At 37.8% G+C, this 17,882-nt stretch overlaps 1 protein-coding gene across 1 annotated transcript in view; it reads right to left on the bottom strand.

The window, feature by feature from the left end:
* LOC126886789 (lysosomal acid glucosylceramidase-like) overlaps positions 1 to 17,882 on the bottom strand; it is an 89,946-nt gene that overhangs the window by 30,571 nt on the left and 41,493 nt on the right. The window lies entirely within an intron of this gene.

Consider the following 17,882-nt stretch of genomic DNA (forward strand, 5'->3'; position numbering starts at 1 on the left):
TTTAATGGGACCCATATTTTAACTTTTTTGGATTCTTCTCGATTTCTTCTTTGTTAAAATATAAGGTTTTATAATATTATACAGGGTAGTTTAAAAGATAATTACGTTACCTTATTAATTCCCTCCCCGGGACTGCAATTTTTCCTCGACGTCGGTGGGAGGGCCGAGTAACTGGTCTTGGTCCTTGAAATTGTGAGGGGAGCAAGACCAGTGAAACTAAACGCGGTCCCTAAGCGTCCAGCGCCTGTGCACCGGGTGGCCGCCGGACACCGCCACTGGACGCAAAAAGGCGTGGCAATTGAGGCGAACAGTTGCGGCGCCTTCGCCTTCAGCTTTTAGTTTACCCTTCCAACTTCCCTACGGTTACTCCAAATCACCCTAATCTCAGTCGCCAAGCTCCAAAACCAAGCCGCCGGGAGCGGCGGTGGGGTCCCGCGCATTGGCCGCATCTGTCAGTGCGCGGGCCCCCGCCCTCGCCCCCGACACACTTTTTCGAGTCTTTCTCGACGCACTATCTAGGAGTAGCCGACATGCCTCACCCAACCCAACTTCACCCCCACCCCCCACCCCCCATACCCCACAGGAAGCTCGTAGCTCGGAAATTGTCGGCGGGGCACTGGTGGGATCACTGACGCCAAATAAGGGACTCCGACAAATACCAGTAGAAGAGAAGACCAGCCCAACTGCATATCAGCATGCATCACCGACTAGTCCTTACCCTCAGGGGGGATGAATGGCGAATTCTCGGCACCACAAAACGGGGACCTTTTGGCTATGGAATGGTAACCCAGACAGAAGAGTCCAGATGGAGAAAATCAGCTTTAAAAAAATCCGCAATCTAAGCTGGAAGACATCGCGGCGAAGGATGAATGGCCATGCGTAGTTGGTCGAGAGCGATTCCTGCGAGGAACCAGGCGACACCTCACAGTAATTAGCCTTACTCCGGCATGCGGGGCTCTGGTGGAGTGGACTGCAATTCCCTAGCTACTCGTGGGAACAATATGGACAAAAATATGGAAACCAATATTCACGAACAACCCGTAGTAGAAAGCCCCGAAGGCACTACTACGCAGATAGCGAAACCGACCACAAGGAAGGCAGTCAGAGTCACCTCCTTAGAGGAGGTGGATCTGATGACAGACGAGGAGGTCATTCAGGCCAGGCTGGCTGGGGCCTCCAAGAAGAAGGTAAAAGATCTGGTGGGAAAAGGCCAGGATTACATTGAAGCCAAACGCTCGGTGATCAAGGCCAATTTTACCAAGGTCTTTGGACGACAGGAGGGCAGTGCCGCTAAGTCTAAAGAGAAGGCGGAGCAAAAGCTGGAAATGGAAATGGCTACGCAAAAGCCTACAAAGAAACGGCAAAGGTCGGACCACAGCACGCCGCCAGCGGAAGTCAAAAAGAGGCCGAGAAAGTCAGAAATGACTTTTACACAAGCCCTTTGCTCGGCAAAGGTGGCGGTAGTATGTGATGGCTTCCCCGAAGTCAAGATGGAACCCACAAAGCTTAAGGCAGTGCAAACATCCATCTTGGAGGCTTTGGAGAGAACGCCAGAAGGAGGGCCGCAAATCAGGCTGCTAAAGAGCACGTTCAAACCCGGTTACCTGGTAATGACGTGCGCGGATAGTGCAAGCGCACAATGGCTCATCGACACTGCTCCCGCTCTAAAGCCTTGGGAAGGTGCAAACCTCCAGGCTAAGGACGAGAGTGAAGTCGAGAGGCCGTGTTCTTGCACTGTCTACATCCCAGACGAGGACGGAAAGAGGTTGGAGGCGGAAAGTGTGCTGACTCGATTAAGGGTCAGCAACCGAAAGCTCAACACTCTTTTATGGACCGTTTTGGGCAAAACACCTGCAGGAAAAGGGCAGGTATGGGTCCTCTCAATGGACAAAGAGTCCTTTGAGGAACTCAAAAAACTTCAAATGTGTCCTTACTTTGGCATAGGAAGAATTAAATTTCGTGTCAAGGATGATGGGCACATTGAGAAGGTTGCAGAGGCCGGACCAAGGGGGTTGCAAGGCGTAACTGCCACAACCTCGGCAGTTAAGTCTAAGCAAAAAAGAAAAGAAGTCAAACCTTCAGAGGCGCAAAGCTCTAAAGTAGCGTCAAAGAAGGTTAAGACTTCGAGCAAAAGCAAGGCTCCCCCTAAGGATGATAAGTCAAGGGAAGGAGCAAAAGAAGGAAAAATCCCGGAAGAAGTCCGCACCGACTTGCAGGGGAGTGCTACAGACCCGCCCAGAAGGCTAGAAGCCACTGAGCGTGTGGTCTCTCCCATGGAAGGGGTAGAGGACACGGGAAAACCCGAAAGATAGCCTTCAATTTAGAGGAAGGCAGAATAAATATCCTGCAGGTCAACCTACATCATGCCAAATCTGCGTCGGCGGTTTTGTGCAGAAGGTTTGATATGGAAGGCCTGGACTTGGCCCTACTGCAGGAACCATGGCTCCACGGAGGGAGAGTTGCAGGCTTAAAGCCGCAACAAGGTAAGTTACTATACGATGCGAAAGGAGAGACACCTCGAGCATGCATTGTATATGGCAACGAAGTAAACTGTACACTGATTCCGGATCTTTGCTGCGGAGACTTTGTTACAGGTATTCTAACCGCTTCCACCGAGGAAGGTAGTAAAAGATGGTTGGTCTGTTCTGCCTACTTCGCTGGAGAGAAGGTCTTCCGCCCAGGCATAGTAGAGGACGTTATAACCTACAGTCGAAGGGAGAACCTTCATCTAATACTGGGATGTGATGCCAATGCCCACCATCTGGCATGGGGGAGTACGAACATCAATAGTCGAGGTGAGTCTTTACTACAGTTCATCTTAAGCATGGGTTTAGAAATAGCCAATATAGGAAATAAACCTACCTTCGTTACGGCCACGCGCAGAGAAGTCTTAGATGTAACACTTTGCAGTGAAAAAACGTATGATACTATAAAGAATTGGCATGTGTCAGAGGAACCTTCATGTTCCGATCATAGGCACATTCGATTCGATTTAGCTACTTCGATTCGAATGGTGGCAAGATTCAGGAACCCGAGAGAGACGGATTGGGAAGGCTATAGAGGCTCACTCGAGAAGTCTCTCGAGGGAGGAATCGGCACCATAAGAGATAGGGAAGATCTCGAGCTGGCAATTGAAACGGTGAGCGGAGCTGTTCTGGCCTCTTACCAGGAGAATTGTCCAGAGAGAGATAAGAAAGGAAAGAAAAACACACCCTGGTGGAATGAACACTTACAAAAGCTTAGGGCAGATGTAAGAAGGCTATTCAATAAAGCCAAATTCAACCAGGAGTGGTCCATATATAGAGAAAAACTGACGCAATACAATAAGGAGATCCGAAAAGCCAAAAGAGACTCGTGGCGAAAGTTCTGCGAGGAAGTCGAACAGGCTCCCGCATGCTCCAGAATCCACAAGGTCCTGGCTAAGGATGGTATTGTGAATCAGGTCGGCCTCTTGAAGAAAGAGGACGAAACGTATGTGGAAACCCTGGAGGAAAGCTTAATAATGCTCACCAAGGCACATTTCCCCGGCTCATCTATTGACAATAATCCTCCGGTAGAGCTAGCTTATCCCAGAAGGCCTACTAAGGCGGACTGGAAATTAGCTACCGACATCACGAGACCGGAAAAAGTCAGGTGGGCGATCAATAAATTCCAGCCATATAAATCACCTGGAATGGACGGGATCTATCCAGCCTTCCTACAGAAGGGACAGGATGTGATTATCCCGCATCTAACAAAGATCTTTAAAGCTAGTTTGGCATGGAGATATATTCCAACTGCATGGCGAAGGGTGAAAGTCACATATATCCCCAAGGTTGGTAGGGTAATGGACCAGACCCCCAAGTCATACAGACCAATAAGTCTATCCTCTTTCCTAGCAAAAACGCTGGAAAGATTGATAGACAGGTATATTAGGGACGATGTGCTGATGGAAAAACCACTTAGCGATCGTCAATATGCATACCAGCCAGGAAAGTCAACTGACTTGGCACTGGATGATCTTAACAGACTGCTCTCAAAGTCGCTAGATGACACAGAGATAGCGGTGGCGACGTTTCTGGACGTGGAGGGAGCATTTAATAACGTCTCCTTCGAGTCTGTAACGGAAGCGCTTAAAAGGAGAGGAGTTCCTGCCTTCATATGCGAGTGGACAAAGACGACCTTAGCAAATAGGATCATGGTGTCCTCGTTAAGTGAAGCCACCATTGAAGCGAAGGCAGTAAGCGGCTGCCCACAAGGAGGAGTTCTATCCCCATTACTGTGGGCAACGCTTATGGACGACCTACTTAACACGCTGTCCAGGGAGGGTTTTTACTGTCTGGGATATGCGGACGACTTGGTAATTGTAGTTCGAGGACGCTTTACCAAAGTAATTTCAGAGAGACTTCAAGTCGCTCTGAGGATGGTGGACAGCTGGTGTGAGAAAGAAGGCCTGAAGGTTAACCCTCAAAAAACATCCGTTGTTCCCTTCACCAGGAAAAGAGCACTGCAAGGCTTACAGCCACTAGCGCTCAAGGGAGTAGAAATCCCATTCACAAGTCAGGCCAAGTACTTAGGTGTAATATTCGACCAGAGGCTGACATGGAATGCACACATTCAAAAAGTCACACAGAAGGCCATTATGGCCCTGAACAGATGTAGACGAATGTGTGGCAAGAATTGGGAGTTAAATCCTAAAATGAACCTCTGGCTATACACAAGGGTTATAAGGCCCATGCTAACTTACGGTTCAGTGGCGTGGTGGAACAAAACGCAACAGTCCGGGGCGATTCGATTGCTCAGTAGCACACAAAGACTTGCATGCTTGAGTGTTACGGGAGCCATGAGAACAGTCCCAACGGACGCGCTAGAAGTTATACTAAACCTACCACCTCTACATATATACATACAGAGTGAAGCCAGATCAACAGTACATCGGTTGATCCAGGGCCAAGCTCCAATAAGTATGATGCAGGGAACTGATAACTTAAGGCTATACCAGGACATAAAGGCAGACCCCGTTCTAGGAATGCCTGTAGACCGAATGGTTACGAGGTATAGCTTTAACAAAAATTTTCAAGTCACAATACCAAAAAGAGAGGACTGGGAAGCTGGTCCGCCGATAACGGCAAACTCAATATGGTATACGGACGGCTCCAAAACCGATATAGGTACAGGGGCTGGAATATATGGCTTAAAACCAAGGACGGAAGTCCGGGTATGTCTAGGGACATATGCGACCGTATTTCAAGCCGAAGTAGCTGCTATACAAAGGTGCGCTATGGAACTAATCAGTCGGAATCTAGATAACGACTCCATCGTTATCTATTCGGATAGTCAAGCGGCTCTGAAGGCTCTCAGTTCGGTACAGGTCGATTCATGGCTGGTATGGAACTGTTTGAGTGTCCTCTCTCAGGTGGGAAGTCGAAACAGATTGACACTTGCCTGGGTGCCGGGACATAAGGGTTATCGTGGCAACGAGAAGGCCGATGAATTGGCCCGAGAAGGCGGATCTACGCCACTGGTTGGTCCGGAACCCGTCTTTGGAATCGCAAATACGATAAAAAGAGCAGCTATACAAAAATGGGCGCAACAGAGGTCTCTTGAATGGTGGAACAACTCCCCAGGACAGAGGCAGGCCAAACAGTTCATCAAAGGACATTCGGCTAAATTTACAACAGACTTACTTTCGCGCAGTCGAAGCACTGTCAGAATGATAGTGGGTCTGCTGACTGGACACTGTAGACTCAATAGACACTTGAGTCTCATAGGCCTGACAGAAGAGGACACCTGTCGGTTCTGTCTGGAAGAAGAGGAAACCGCTCTACACGTTCTGTGTCATTGCGAAGGTCTCGCACGAGTGCGGTTTCTAGAACTCGGTGAGGAAAAACCGGAAGCACCAGGCTACATGAAAAGGCCACTATCAAGGCTGTTAAGTCTCATTAAGAGGACTAAGCTAGATGAAGTGCTTTAAAAGAAAGGGGAAACACAATAGATCTACTAAGGTCGCAGTGTATCAGGCTCTATTGGCCGCCCCATTTTCTACATTCTACATTCTACCTTATTAATTCCGTAGCAATATTCACGCCCGGTAGAATTGTAATAGTTTGACATAATAAACTCTATTTATGTTCAAATGATTTTTAATATAGTCTACTATTGTTAAAATTTATTGGTATACTTAAATTTTTCATTTTAGTATACACGGTTGGTCAAAAGTCGGAATAAGTATTTTCTGAGTTTTCTTAAATGAAACACCCAGTATTTTAGTATTGCAATGAAATGTTATTTTATGTTACTTTTTAATTTCTTGAGCATTCCGTATACCTAACTGCTTTAGTTTGTGAGTTATTGGTGATTAAAACCAAACATTAATTTCAACACAAAATACGTGAAATTTTATTAGGTTGGCCGTGAAAATATTCAATCACAAATAATATTTCGGAAATAAATACATATTAATCTAGACTGATACTTAAAATTGCAAATAATGGTTGAGCTATCAAAATACCTACGTAGTTAAGATTGTTCGTGAGATTAACAAATAAGCACAAATTAAAGCAGTTAGGTATAGGGAATACTTAAGAAGTAAGAAAGTACCATAAAATATCATTTCATTACAATACTAAAATATAGGGTGTTCCATTTAAGAAAACTCAGAAAATACTCATTCCGAGTTTCGACCCACCCTGTATACAAAAATTAAAAATTTAGCCATACTAATAATTCTTAACAATAGTAGACTATATTAGAAATCATTTGAACCTAAATAGAGCTTTTGATCTGAAACTACTACAATTCTACAGGGTGTGAAAATTGCTACGAAATGAATAAAAAACGTAATTATCTTTTAAACTACCCCGTATAATATTAGAAAACCTCATATTTTAAGAAAGAAGAAATCAAGGAGAATCCAAAAATGTAAAAATATATAGGGTGTCCCATTTAAAAAACAAAGTTATAAGCAACTTCCGGTATAACCGGAAGTACCAAATAGCTGAAAATATTTTCATTAAATAGATCAGTCTTCAAAACCCCTTCATTCCAATTTTCATGATTCTATTGCCTTTAGTTCTCGAGATATTTCTAATAGGCCCTTTATCTGCCTCACCCTATATATTAGTGCTTTATAATAATACAGAGCCAACAAAATATTGTAATTAGAGCAGACTATGGAATAAGGTTTTCCTTCTTTTGATTGATTAATAACTTCAACACAATCGTCCAATAAATGAACGGGAAATACGTTACCGTGTAATTTTCAGGCGCAACTCCGAATTGCATGAAAATTTGGATTTAGGTTCTACTCTCCCCTTCACTTCAAAGTTGAAATTGTGCCGTTGGTTGCTTTTACTTGGGGGGTGATAATCACCCCTTCTCGGAGGTGAAAAATATACGTTCAAGATAAGTCCAGAAATGGATAAATTGACTGATTTATAAGCAACTTTTGTTCTATAGGGTTTTTACTTAAATCAATACTTTTCGAGATATTTGCCATTGAAAATGTTGATTTTTCGACAAAAAAAACTACGTTTTTAGACGGTTTTTCGCAAATAACTCAAAAAGTAGATATTTTATCGAAAAAAATATCCTTAGCAAAATTGTAGCTTATAAAAAACCCAAAAAAATGGTGCATCAGTAAAGTTTATCAATCAAATAAAAACAAATTTGTAGCTCATGAAAAATACGTCCTTATTCGTCTAATTCCAAATCGAATATTTCAAGGTGGAATCACCGAAAAATTAAGCACTTTTCGGGAAAAACCCATTTAAACTTTTTTAAAGTGTTTATATAAAAAGTTTGATTTAATTGTTAACAAAAGTTTTATCATTAAGAATAAGCGAGTTGGCCCTCTTTTAAGAATAAGCAAGTAATAAAGTTGGCCCTCTTTTTTTTTGTAAAAGATCATGAAAATCTCGCCGTGTTTAGCTCCCCAAATGAAATTAATAGCTTTACAAACAATTTACTTACCTACCTATTTTTTATATGATCTGTCAGTATCACCGGTTTAATGTGTTTATTTTTGAAAGGGTTATAATTGAGAAGGCTTGAATGGGTCACTAATCACGAGTGTATGCAAACTTTGAACAGCCGTATCTTAACCAATTTTTGTCTTACGGAGAAACAAAATAAACTAGCGTATTTATAATAGCAAAACCTACATTTTTTATTCCATAAGATGTTTCTTATCACTAATACTTTTTAAGATATTTTGAAAAAATGAAATTTTTAAAAAAATTTTAGAAATTTTTTTTTACTATAAAACCATATGTTTTCAAAAATAAGCACTTCAAACCAATCAAACTTACAGATCATATAAACAATACACATACAGTTAAAATAGATGGTAAAGCCAAATCATTAATTTCACTTAGGGTGCTAAATAGAGGGAGGTTTTCACGATTGTTTTTACCAAAAAAAGGGACCAACTTTTTTTTTCAGCGTAACTCGTTTACTTTTGATGCCGTCAACTTTTGTAAAAAGCAAATAATAAGCTTTTTTTCGATACTTTAAAAATGTTAATAAGGTGTTCCTGAAAAACGCCTCTTTCTTTGGTGATTTCGCGTTGAATTATTCGATTTGGAATTAGACGAATAAGAACGTATTTTTCATGAGCGACAACTTTGCTTCTACTCAATTTGTAGACTTTACTTGTACACCATTTTTTTCGTTTTTTATAGGCTACACTTTTGCTAAAAATATTTTTTTCGATAAAGTATTTACTTTTTGAGTTATTTGGGAAACACGGTGTAAAAACGTAGTTTTTTTGTCGAAAAATAAACATTTTAAATCGCGAATAACTCGAAAAGTATTGACTTACGTAAAAAACTTTATAGAACAAAAGGTGCTTAAAATAAGTCAATTGATCCATTTCCGGCCTTATTTTAAACACGCGTTTTTCACCCCCGAGAAGGGGTAAATGTCAATGTAAATGTAAATCACCCCCCAAGTAAAAGCAACCAACGGCACAAATTCAACTTTGAAGTGGAGGGTAAGTAGAACCTAAATCCAAATGTTCATGCAAATCGGAGTTGCCCCTTGAAATTACACTCCAAAACGGTCATTTATTGGGCTAAACGGTTTTCAGCAAATAGTAAATATTTTATCGAAAACAATATTCTTAGCAAAAGTGTAGCTTATAAAAGAACTAAAAACAAGGTGTATCAGTTAAGTCTATAAACCGAGTAAAAGCAAAGTTGCAGCTCATGAAAAATACGTTAGTCTCTGGCACTTGGTCGTAAGACCTTTGTACCAAACCCTGTTCTTCTCCTTAAACTTTAATAAGTCCTGTGGGCTCAACGAAGGCCAACAGTTTTCTTATTGGTAGTTTTAGGATCTCTTCTGGTTCAAACCTCATTTGGCCAGTGAAGTCCTGTCTTACACCACCTATCACACTGCAATGGCATAGTATGTGTATGGCAGTTTCTTCTTCCATTTCGCATTTTCTGCACCATGGTTTATTCACCTTACCTAGTTTGTATAGGTGATTTCTTAAACGGCAATATCCAGTCACCATTTCAGTGACGGTTTTGATCTCTCGTTTATTGAGTCATCAAACTGTTCGGGATCAATATTCTTGATTATTTTTTTGGTCTGGATTTGCCTTTGAGTGGCTCTCCATTTATTTTGATGATCCTTTATCAGCCATTTCTGAACCTTGTTTTTCATATCATCTTTAGTGATGCCACAGAAATGTTCTGGGTCTTCAAAAGTTTCTCTCGAGCCTTGTTTCGCTAACATATCTGCTCGTTCGTTCCCATGCATCCCTTCATGACCTGGCACCCATATTAAAGACACTTTATTGTCTTTTGCCAGGTTATTGAGGAGATCTTTGCAGTTTCTCACCAGTTTTGATTTGGTGAGAGGATTCTTTACAGCCAGAATAGCCGGTTGGCTATCTGTGTAAATGTTGATTCTCTTAGCTTTAGGGTTTTGATCATTGATTTCATCAATGCAGGCCACCAAAGCAAAAACTTCAGCCTGGAACACCGTTGTATGTTGACCTAGGCTGTAAGATTTATTATAGTTACATGTTTGCCCAAAGACTCCTGATCCAGTACCATGGGCAGTTTTAAATCCATCAGTGAACCATATCGAGTCCCCATTAATATTTGGAACTGTTTGTTCTCTAGATGGTATAATTGTGGTAATCTTCTCAGTTCATCATAAAGATGGATTCCTCAAGTATAGTCCCAGTAATGTTTGTGTGGCTATTCAATACATAATTTGGCCTCCAAGTATTGTTTGCTTTGAGTCTCAGGATGGCCATAAAGGCTACCGCCGAAATATATAATTCCAGCGGAGGCAGACCGGTGACAGTCTCTAATGAAGCCGTTCCTGTACTATTCAAGGCTCCTGTTATATTTAGAAGCACTTGTCTTTGTAGGGTGGTGAGAGTAGTCACATAAGATTGCAAAGCCGTCTTTCTCCACCAGAGTACTGACCAATTAGTGACTGTCGGACGTATTACTGATGTGTACAACCAACATATCACCTTTGGTTTCAATCCCCAGGTTTTACCTACAACTTGCCTGCAGTTCTAGAAGAGTCGCTTAGCCCTATTTGTTATATTGGTAGTATGACTATTCAAATTGAGTTTCGATTCCAGGGCTACCCCTAGATACTCAACCTCATTGGTACTTTCCAGTACCTCTCCAACTAATTTAATAATATTTTGTTAGTCGTCTAGTTTCAAATCGAATATTTCAACGTGAAACCACCGAAAAATTTAACACTTTTCGAGAAAAATTCGTTTAAGCTTTTTTAAAGTGTTTACGAAAAGCTTCACTTCAATTGTTTCTAAAAGATTCTAGCATTTAAAATAAGCAAGTTACGCTCAAAATAACGCAGGCCCTCCTTTTTTTGGTAAAAAATCATGAAAATTTCCTCGTGTTTATCTCCTCAAATGAAATTAGTCGTTACCGCTTTACAAACAATTTACTTTACTTTTCTATTTCTTATATTATCTGTCGGTTTCACCGGTTTAAAGTGCTTATTTTTGAAAGTGTTATAGTTGAAAAGGCTTGAACAAGTCACTATAGACGAGTGTATGCAAACTGTGAATAGCCATATCGTGACCAATTTTTGTCTTACGGAAAAGCAAACTGACACTTTCATATTTATAACAGCAAAACCTACATTTTTTTACTCTTTGAGATTTTTCGTATCACTAATACTTTTTAAATTATTTCGAAAAAAATAAATTTTTCCAAAATTTATGGAAAAACTTTTTTTACTATGCAACCTAACTTTTTCAAAAATAAGCACTTCAAACCGGTCCAACCTACAGATCACATAAACAATATACATATACATTTAAAGCAAATGGTAAAGCGGTAACGATTAATTTAGGGTGCTAAATAGAGGAAGATTTCCACGATTTTGTTTACCAAAAAAAAATGGGCCAACTTTTTTTCAGTGTAACTCGTTTATTTTTAAAGCTAGAAACTTTTGTAAAAAATAAAAATATACCTTTCATTTTCGCACTAGAAAACACATAATTTAATTATTTGTAGCCAATAATGCATTTTTTGAATAAACACCTGTAAGATATTAAATTTCTATTTCAATTTAAGTTAAATTTCAATTTAACTTTGATTTTTGATACCTTTCTGGCTAATTATATCGCAACCTCAGCATTTTATATAAATTACTTAATATTTTAACCTAATTTTAGCCATGAGATATTAAATACTGCCCTGAAAAATTAATTTAGAGCAACCTATCAGTTTTAATAATACCGCCATTATCAATTTATATCTATAAAAATTTAAACAACCAAACCTAAAAATATCTACATTTAGCTCATCCAAAAGGTAATTGCTATGTCGCGTTTTGCATTTAAAATAATAATAATAAATCAAACTAAATAGTACATTTATTGCATCCAAAAATGAAACAAACAAATACTAAAAATGAATTAATGAACAGGAAGTGACGGATGAATAAGCAGAGTTCGGCTCTAACTGACAGATAGCACCAATCAACTTTATTGGCGTATTATACGGGCATAGTCCATTCACTCACGGTAAAATATTGTAAAATTTCCAAATTTTAAAGAACCGCTTGAATTGACAGGAAATTTGGCATATATGTAGCTAACATGTCAAAGAAAAAAAGTGATATTGTGACGATGTGTGCTTTTGTCCGGGGGTGACTTTCCACCCTTTTCGTGGGTGAAAAAATATACGTTCAAAATGAGTCCGGCATTGAGTCCGAAAACAGAAAAAAAAATCCAAATATATTCAGAAAAGCAAAATCTACATTTTTTTACTCTTCGAGATTTTTAGTATTACTAATAATTTTTAAGTTATTTTGAAAAAAAGCTTTTTTTTCAAAATTAAGAATCTGAAAAATTTTATTTTAAAATAAAATTTTTTCTAAAATGTTTTAGTTTGAACCGATGAAACTTACAGATCATAGTTATAAATACGTAATATAAGTAAAGCAACTTGTGATGCGCTAGCGATTTAATTCGTTTGAGATACTCACTAAATTATTAAGCGCTGATTTTCCCAAATTTTTTTACCAAAAAAAAAAGAGACCAATTTTATTTTGAACGTAACTTACTTACTTTCGACGCTAGAAACTTTTTTAACGAACAAAAATAAATAGGTCTGGATCCCGCGTACCAAAACAAAGTTGATTAATAGCAAGCTGAAAATTTGTTAATAACTTAACGGTGTCTAGTCGGAAAAACTTTGATGTACGGTAACACTGGAACAGGGGAAGTTTTAATTGTGGAACAGTTTAAAAATTTGGAACGTCAGGTTACGAAAACGTCTCATGTATTTTGTCGGACAGAACATCCAATTGATTTGTTACCCTTTCATTAAACACTCATGCAAAAATCAGACTGCTGTTACTAACCAACACGATTCCTGTCATTTGACATGTTCTTCGTGTTCCACTCATTAAAATGCCCAGTTGGTGATAAAGACCAGTCTGATTTTTGCATGAGAGTTTAATGAAATGGTAACAAATCAATTGGAAGTTCTGTCCGACAAATACATGTAACGTTTTCGTAGCCTGATGTTCCAAATTTATAACCGGTTCCACAATTAAAACTTCCCCTGTTCCAGCGTTCCCATACATCAAAGTTTGTTCGACTAGACACCGTTAACCTATTAACAAATTTTCAACTTGCATTTAGTCAACTTTTTTTTGGTACGCGGGATCCAGGTCTAAAATATATTTTAAGCAATTTAAAAAAGTTGTTATGAGGTTTCCCTAAAAAGTGCATCAATTTTTAGTTATTTCACGTGGAAATATTTAATTTAGAATTTAACGAATATGAACCTATTTTCATTAGCTACAAATCTGCTTCTACTGAGTCTAGAGAGCTTATAAGTACACCATTTGTTTATATTTTTAATAAGCTACGTTTTTGCTAAGAATGATTTTTTCGATAAAATACTTACTTTTTAAGTTATTTGCGAAAAACCGTCTAAAAACGTGTTTTTTTTTTTGTTGAAAAGCAAACACATTAAAAATTACTCGAAAAGTATTGACTACCTATGCGAAAAAACACTATAGAACACAAATTGCTTAGACTCAGTCAGTTTATCCACTTCTGGACTTATTTTGAACGTATAATTTTATTACCAACAACGGGAAGTGGTACAACTCACCCCCTAGCAAAGCACATATCGTCACAATATTACTATTTTTGACATATTATTAACTTTGTATATGCCAAATTTCATGTAATCCAAGCGTTTCTTTAAAAACTGGAGCAAAAACCGTGAGTAAAGGGACTAGCAGTCCATCGGATATGCAAAAGCATTCCAAACATAATTGCCCTGATCCGTCGGTTTGTCATTTTTGCAGTCATAAGAGGACCTTCACAATCACGTGGATGGGATTTGTCGATTCACGTGTAATAAACCAGGGATTTCAACCGCGAAATGAAGATATACTGTAAAAAAGTAGATTTATAGTGATAATACTAAATAAAAACGACCTTTATAATGGTATTAAACATAGTTGATCCAATAATGAAATAAAAATCCATCTTTGTTGGCCTTAGTACTTCCTTATTAATTTTTCTTGCTGCCTAAGGTATCTTCAGCATCCGTGTACGATTCCACATTTCAAGTGCTTCAATTTTGTTCACGGTCGATATTTTCAGTGTCCACATTTCCTCGCCCTACAAAAGTACAGGTCAAAAATAGCACTTCATCACTCTTTGTCTTAGTTCTAAACTACGATGATTATTGCAAAGGAATGACTTCACTTTCAAAAAAGTAGTTTTAGTCGTTGCTATCCTGTGTTTTATTAATGTCTGGATCTAGTTGGTCCGTTATGACAGTTTACAAATGTGCCATTTTGTGAACTTTTTTAGCTTGGACTCCATTTAGTTGAAGCTCTGCATCTGAATGTGGGTTACGAATAGTTAAATATTAAATATTTGGTTGTGTTTGAGTTTATTTTAATGCAAATTTTCTCTCCTACTTCGTGAATATGATCAATCAGAATTTGGATACCTTCAATATTTTCTGACCGAATCACTGTATTGTCCTTGTATCTAATTACACTAAGTAGTTTCCCGTTGATTGTAATTCTATATAAGCAAATTTAATAAAAAAATGTTTCGTGGTGAAAGGTATATTAGTTTAAAAAGCCCCTATGGGGCTACAACCATCAAAACAAAACGTTTTCGCTCTATAACCAGAGCATCATCAGTGTTACAAGAACGTGGTGAGCCACCCAAAAATACAAAGGTAGAAACCTTTTAAAAATAGACTAAAAGTCTTATATAATATGTGTTAACATCGTAAAATCCAAAGGAAGTATATAAATCCTATGGATATGGCCTTACGACAACATATGACTCCCACACGTGGTAAGTGGGTTACTAGGTAACAATTACTTAGGTCATTATGTTAAAAGAGTTGAAAGACAACTCAAATCCTAATATGTTGTCCTAAGGCAATATCCATAGGATTTATATCCATCCTTTGGATTTGACGATGTTAACACATATATAAGATTTTCAGTCTATTTTTAAAAGGTTTTTACCTTTGTATTTTTTGGTGTGCTCACCATGTTCTTGTAACACTAATGATGCTCTTGTTACAGAGCGAAAACGTTTTGTTTTTCCGCAAAAAGTCCATCATCAACCTATGCAAGGATCTAACCACGCATATAGATAAACGCATAGGGAATGACAATAATCATTGACTTATTACTTTGCTACTATTATTATTGTTAACGTCTATTCAATCAAGCATCGATACATGAGGTCCATACGTTTTGAGAGTCAAACGAACACTTCTTCATATTGACCTAAAACTGGTATTCAAAAATGAAAAGTTGTTAAAAACTTTTTAATGTTTTGTAACTATTAGTCCAGGAACCGAAGCTTTTCACCGAATTTTTACAGAATGAATGGATTTGCTTGAAAATTTGAGAATAATAGTTCAATAGATAGTCCAAGGATCAAAATCTATATGATGCCGAAAGGCGGTTTTATCATGGGGGTGATTGCCACCCCATTTCGGGGGTGGAAGTTTTTCATTATATTTTTACAGCAAAAGTTGATAAAAATATTCATTCTAAGCAAAAAATGGTCTATACATTTTTTTGATAAAATTAATAGTTTTCGATTTATTCGCTATCGAAAGTATTAGTTTTATATCGAAAAAATAGGGGTCTCCGACTTCTTGAAAAATTCAAGATCTTGTCTTGGTCTTGTCTTGATTTCAAGACAAGATCAAGACAAGAGGTAATTTGAGATTTCAAGACAAGACAAGAAGTTTCAAGTCAATACCAAGATTCCTTGTCAAGAAAACAAGAAATCTTGAAATATCTTGACTAACAATGAAAACTGTAAAACGTATTTATTAGTGAAAAAGGTAACATTATTTTAACATAACATAATATATTTTAATTTATTGAACACTTTATTTTATTTTATCTCTCGCAGATTGAAAATATTTCCAGTTTGTCTAAAAGTAAGTTTACCCCAATTGCCACCAATGGGAGTGTGCAATATTTTTCCCCTTCGGGTATTGAAGAAAGTGTTTTAAAGCTTCTCAGACACTGACAAAATTTACAAGTCAGAACCCATTCTTTATCTAATATTTTGCAATTATTTAGATTTTTGATGTCGCAAAATGTAGTTACAGCATTTTTTACACTTAAACCCCATGTTAGCATCTCGAAAGTTGAATGCTATTGTGTAGCCACATCTAATTTTGGCATAGTCATCTTACAATAATTTATGGTCTCGCAAGCACTGTTAAGATTAACTTGAATTTGCCCTGAGTGTTGGATCTTTTTTGAAGAGGTATTTAATTTTACTTACAGAAGAATTGAAATCTAGAGCAGTATCATTTCTTTAATTTTATACTTCGATCTCATCCTCCAAATAATCAAAATCCTTTTCGATGTCTAACTTCTTCGATTTGGTTCAATAATGTTTATGAAATTCTGAACAGCTAAAAGAGATATGTGCGAACCATACAAAATGCTTATTTTAAGCATGCAAGTAGAGTTGGTGCAAAACCTCGTAAACCTTGAAAATGCGTATGTATAACCGAAATAAAATGAAGCCTAAAAACATACGATTATTTTATTTGCTACGAATTACGCGACAGAGTCCCATCTGCACCCTGATATTTTCAGTAATGTCGGATTCAATCGTTTCGTTCGTATATTGACGTTACCAAATTAGGTTCACGAGATTTTGTAACAGAAATACACGTCAATTTTTCGTTAGTCAGGAAACAAATGCAGTTCGGGGACTCCCCACAGTGACAGTCGAGGCCGTGTCAACACGCAACGCAATAAAAAGGTCGCCGGGGAAACACCGGATCGGGTAATCAATAAACTTCAAGATCTTGAAATTTCTTGAGTCAAGACAAGACATAAGATGTCAAGAAATCGTCAAGACAAGATTTTTTAAATTTCTTGAATTTTTCTCAAGACAAGACAAGACAAGACAAGAATTCTTGTCTTGTCGACCCCTACGAAAAAATCAATGTTTTTCGATATATACTTATTTACGATTCACTCAATCTTCGCCGTAGAAAAAAATTTTTCGAACAAATTTTCTTTCTATTCTTTCTATTCTGAAGAAAATAGCATTTTTTACCAAAGTACAAAAATTCGTTATTCGCTTTAAACTCCATTTTTTTTTAAACTAATCATTCTAAGCCGGTCGATCTTCTAGAACCTATTAATAATACATATAGAAAGAAGACCAAATAAGGTCAATGACTAATTTTAATTAGAGTGGTGATTAGGGGATGGTTTCCGATCACTTTTTTGCTGAAAAAAGTGGTAACTGACATTCTTTTTATTATAAGTCACTTAATTTTTTAACTAGAGACTTTTTTTATTTCTGGAGATAGATATTTTTAAATACTTTAAATTAGTTTAAAGAAGTTATCTTCGAAAAATGCACAGTTTTCCCGTCTTTTGACTTTGAAACTACAATATTTAACATTTGACGAAGAAGAGCTAACATATAATAAAGTATACCTCGATTACTGTTTGTCTTAAAGAAAATTATAAAAAAGGGTTTTATTTATTTTTCCAAAAGGTACATTTTTGTTAAACAAAGTTGTTTTGATAAAACGAAAACTTTTGGAGTTATTAGCAGAAAACTTATTAAAAACATTGATTTTTTCGATATAAAACTAACACTTTGGATAGCGAATAAATCGAAAACTATCAATTTTATCAAAAAAATGTATGGAACGTTTTTTGCTTAAAATGAACGTTTTTACCAACTTTTGCTATTAAAATATAATAAAAATTTTCCACCCCCGAGATGGGGTGGCAACCAACCCCATGGTAAAAGCGACTTTCGGCCTAATATTGATTTTGATCCTTGGACTATCCGCTACTTATTCTCAAATTCTCAAGCAAATCGATCCATTCCGTAAAAATTGCGA

Source organism: Diabrotica virgifera, chromosome 6, assembly GCF_917563875.1.
Source record: "Diabrotica virgifera virgifera chromosome 6, PGI_DIABVI_V3a".
Lineage (NCBI taxonomy): Eukaryota > Metazoa > Arthropoda > Insecta > Coleoptera > Chrysomelidae > Diabrotica > Diabrotica virgifera.